Here is a 5,283-nt window from a genome sequence, read left to right as displayed (position 1 = left end):
CCCTCTTACAATGCTGTGATTGCTAGTATCACTCAGCCCTCTGTGAATAGTACACAGCCATCAGTGTGCTAATGATCCATTGTTAGACTGATGGTCCTTCTTGAGCATGTGATCAGTTGGTTTTGGTTGTCAGCAGCAAAACTGGTTGATCCACCCTGAGAAGGTGCTATTTAAGAGACTGAGCTGAAAACAGCACCTCAGACTGAAGAAGTCTCTCGGACGAGAGACGAAACGTTTCTACATTTTTTGTTGTTTTGCTTTGTTTTGGGTTTTTTTTTTTTTGAATGTCCAGAGGACCAGATTTAACTTTTTTAAAAACTAGTAATATATTTCAGGATCTCCACGATTGAGATTACAGTAGTCCGTCGCTACTTCACGGTTTGTTTTTTACGGACTCGCTCTGTCACGGTTTTTCAAAATAGGATTGAACATGACGCACAATTGGCTGATTGATGGATGAGCCGCACGATCGGCCTGGAATTTTTATTTAAAATTATTTAAAATTATTTAGCACCTGTGTGCAGCCCAAGCTGCAGGAGAAGCTTCTTCATGCAGCTTGTTATATATCCGCTCTGCAGAGGAGCAGTGGGTGTGGTCAAGAGCGCTGGCAGGTGGTAGAGAGCAGTGGAGACAGAGAGCTGAAATCATGACATTCTGTGCTCTTTTAGAGCATTCAGAGTTTAGAAACATTGTTTAGAATATTGCAATATATATATATATATATATATATATATATATATATACTTAATAATTGTACCTTATTTTTCGGACTATAAGGCACACTTAAAATCTTTTAATTTTCTCAAAAATCAACAGTGAGCCTTATAATCCGGTGCACCTTGTGTATTAATTCTGGTTGTGCTTACTGACCTCGAACTGATTTTATGTGGTACACGGTGCTCAAAAATCTGTCAAAATGTTTTAGTTTCACTTAATTCGCCTTATAGTTTAAAACATACGGTACTACTATTCCTACTTCGCAGTTTTTCACTTATCATGGGGCTTCAGGGTACGGACCCCCCACGATAAACGAGGGACTACTGTATATTAAAAATTATAAAAATCCTTAAAACTTGGGGTTAAACATTTATTGTCTAATAGATGTGCTTTAATTTTATTATTCTAATAAAAATACAAAACATTTAGCTCCTGGCTAACTCCAGTCAGTACCACTGGGAGTTGGACTGACTGGTCATGATCAGATGGAGTGATGGATTCAGCAGCCTCAGCACCAACATGATATTCACAGGCTTTACTCCTCACACGTACATTCACGTAGAAACACAGACGTCTTTCAGCTGAGAGAACGTTGATAAACTAAAGCTACAGGGCCGTGCAAAAGTGTGGAAGTTTATTAGCTGTCGTAGCATTTTTTCAATGTGGTTTTTGTGAAAGTGTTGCCCTTATTTGGTTAGCCATTAGCCTAGCTTGTATTATAACGTTTGCTTCTTTGCTCTACTCGTGATGTCCCGGCTGATAAGGTACTAATTAATAACTATTTGACCAAACATCATTTAAAAAAAATGAGCAGAATATCCATTTAAGGTTTAATCAACAAAATGGACCAATTTATTAGATAAACCTATCGAGGGAAATGTGGCTGCTCCTCTCTGCCTTCACATTGTGTGATAGGCGAGGCTAAACACATCCTTCATCTCCACTGAACACAAGGAGATGAAATTGATAATCGATCCTTCCCCCCAACCCCCGCTATGAAAGCAGACAGGCCTATTTCCCCAAATGTCAGAGAAACACACAAACAGTGGGCCAATAATGTGGTGAAATAATTGACTGTAATTAAATTGTGAGTTTATTTAGGACTTTGTGGTCGACGCCATCACTCGGTGAGAGGTCGGTGTCAATGTGGGTGTTTGTTGTTCTCGTGATCACGTGTGGGTTTGAGCCCGTCCTGTGGGAAGAATCTCTGAATCCTTTCAGTCTGACTGTGTTTAACCCTCAACTCCTTTATTTCCAGGACTTAGTATTGACTTATTCGGCTGATTTTGCCTCTGCTGGAGTCACAAGGACAGCATGTTGTGATGAAACCTGTTTGGGATGATAGGAAGATGGATTTTGTTTTGGAGGAGGTATCATGGTATATTACTTTATGGACAGATTTCTGCCCCCTCGGTGATCATCTGTCTCTTGCTTGTAAAAGAATTCAGTCAGCCTCTGCCAGTTTGGGGACTTTGGCAGATTTGCACAGCTTTAGGAGACAATAGCCGGAGCTCTGTGTCTGACTTACATCAGCCGAAGTGTGAAAGGAATGCATATGGCTCCTATTTCCACGAACACCTCAGGCGGTGTTGTATCGATTTAATCAATTCAAGGCCATCTTTCAACGTTCGCTTTAGGTAGGGCTTGATTTAAAAGCAGAAAATAAAAGTAGTGTAATGAGTGCTTGTATTTTACACTGTTTAATGTAAATTGGGGGTGCGGTGGCTCAGTGGTCAGTAATGTAATCCTGAGGCTGCATGTTCGAGCCCAGGCTGTGTCAGGAAGAGCATCCAGTGTTGAACATTTCTTTCATGCATACATGCTCGCTGTGGGAATCCCTGCAGACATGGAGCAGCCAAAAGATCACAGTTTAGGTAAATTAACCAGTAAAGGAGGAAGAAAAAAAATGTATATTTAAATTGTTATCGCTCGTCACCGAAGTCAGACACATAAATCTCTCAAATTGGAGGCAATGTATTCAACACAATGGTACTTCTTCCAGTTATCTAACTGTTAACAATGGTGTACCACAAGGCTCAGTCTTAGGACCCACCCTCTTTACAATCTACATAAGTAATGTAGGTCAGATCATTCCTGATGCACCCTTACATTTCCATGCTCACAATACAGTTCTTTGTCGAGCTAAAACACTTGCTAATGTTTTCCAGCTTTTACAGTCTGCATTTGACATGATCCAGTCAGATTTGTTCCGTCTCAAACTGGCACTAAATGCTGATAAAACCAAAGGGATGTTGTTTTCAACCAGGACGTTGGCACCAGCAGTCTTTTTATTTTATCTATGACTGGTGTTCCTATTTAGTTTGTCGATTCTTACAAATACTTGGGAATCTTGGTCGATGCACATCTCTTTTTTAAGCCTCGTGTAGAAAACGATAAAGAAATTGAAATAAAAATTGGGTTTGTTCTTCAGAAATAGATCTTGTTTAACTTTGAATGCTAGGAAACACCTTGTAACTGCCACTTTCCTTCCATCCATTGACTATGGCGACATTATTTACATGAGTGCTCCAGCAAGCACCTTGCAGATGTTGGACGCTGTCTATCACAGTGCACTAAGATTCATAACTGGCTGTAGCTACCGTGCCCATCATCGCACCCTGTATTCACTGGTCAATTGGTCATCATTAACTTCACACAGACTATCACTGGTACATTTTCATCTTTAAATTGCTCCTTGGTTTGTTGCTACCTTATATCTCCTATATGTCACGTCATCAGTGCAGCTACAGCGTGCACTCTCAAGACATCATTACCTGCAGTGTCCCCTCAGTGCGGACAGAATTCAACAAAAGGGTCTTCTCCTACTCTGCTCCTGTTTCCTGGAACACCTTGCAAAAAGACCTGAAGCTGTCGACTTTGATCGCTCTAAGGGATTTTAAACAACTAAGTTCAATGCAAAAATCAATGCAGACATGTTCCTGATTTTAGTATTTTACCTCGTTTCCTAAAGTAGCTTGTTTTTATTTAGTTTTATATCAGTACTTTTATTTACGATTCATTTAATATGCTCTTTATGACTGTTTGTTGTGTACCTCATCTGTGTTCTTTGTTTAAAATGAGTCCTCGTGACTCAATGAGACTAATCTGTGTAAATAAAGGTTGAATGAATAAACGGCTATAACTCTGTCAGTTTTAAAGATATTGAGCTAAAACTTGTTGCGGTTGTAGCAGACAATGATTCCCAACATATATTCTGAGTACCAACAGATCTGTAGTAATAAGTCTTTGTTTAAACATCTACAACTGATTAACTGGCTGATGCATCAGTGGATGGATATTTTAAACTTTGCTCAGAGATACTCCCGTTAGTTCAGGTTTAGATTCTGGATGTGCCTCCAAAATGTTAAAACTTGTTTTAAAGAAACAAAGAATCTAAAAAATAAAAATGTCACTGTCTTTTTGACAGCATGCCTCAGGTTCTTGTCTTGTTGAAATGATCAGCCTGAGCTCTTCAGCAGTCGATATTTCTTTGCATTTGGCTTTCAACTAGACTTTGAGTGTTTTCACCATCAAATCAAGTAAAAGTAAAAATGAAAAATGATGCTGCTGTCATAATGTCGGAGTGGATTATATTGAGTTGAAGCATACTGCCTGATTTTATCCACAAACTGTTGGGAATCGATAGTTTTGTCTTTATTTTGCCAAGTTTTCAGTCACGCTCCCTCACGGTAAAATCAAGTATAATTTATCTCACCTTTATTATGCGAACAGAGTTTTACCCAGTGGACTGTCACATACCTCAGAATGAATAATGGCTTCTGTCTGCTTTTTCTACCGTAACTGTGTGACTGAAGGATTGCCGCGCTGATAATTGTCCTTCTGTGGGGGTCGCCCATCTGTAAGAATGAACCTTGGATCTCACATCCCAGGATACATGATGATCATCAGCTTTTTGACCTTCATTCCTCATCACAGCGTAGGAAGATTGTCTGCCCAGTTCCTAATCTGGAAAGTCTTTGATAGTTCCAGAAAATCCTTGTGCTATTTCATGACAATAGAGGTCACAATGCTTTCGGGCACAATCAGTGCCTCAGAAATGTTTTCATATTTGTCCCTAGATCTTGACAAAATCCAGTCTTTTGGGGTCTTTGGAGACCTCTTCAAGAAAGAGATTGGTTTTGACCCTCATATCTACCATCAGCTGGGAGAACTCATAAAAACAGATGTGCGTTTCTTTATTAATGTCATGAATGCAAAGTTGGGACGCATCATAATAATCTCCGAGAGATGCATCAAAACTCACTAAAGTTTATGTCTGATGATTTATGTGAACAGGATTATTCAGTTCTTTATCCATATCCATCTGTCAGACAGTCCGTTAGTCAGAGAAGCATATTTGAAGGAAAGTGTTTCACCTGCCATTCTGCAAACCAAAGGTTTAAACAAAGACTTTTGTTAATCAGTTAGTGCTTAAAGTGTATATTGTGCAAGACTATCAGCTACTACCACAACAAATATTAGCCCAATTTTTTGCTAAACTGACTGAGTTAAAGCAGCCATCTTGAATTAGATTGATTCCAAAAGTTAATCAGTTATAACATATAT

Source organism: Nematolebias whitei, chromosome 8 (assembly GCF_014905685.2).
Source record: "Nematolebias whitei isolate Nwh7 chromosome 8, NemWhi1, whole genome shotgun sequence".
Lineage (NCBI taxonomy): Eukaryota > Metazoa > Chordata > Actinopteri > Cyprinodontiformes > Rivulidae > Nematolebias > Nematolebias whitei.
This window is presented reverse-complemented; position numbering follows the sequence as displayed.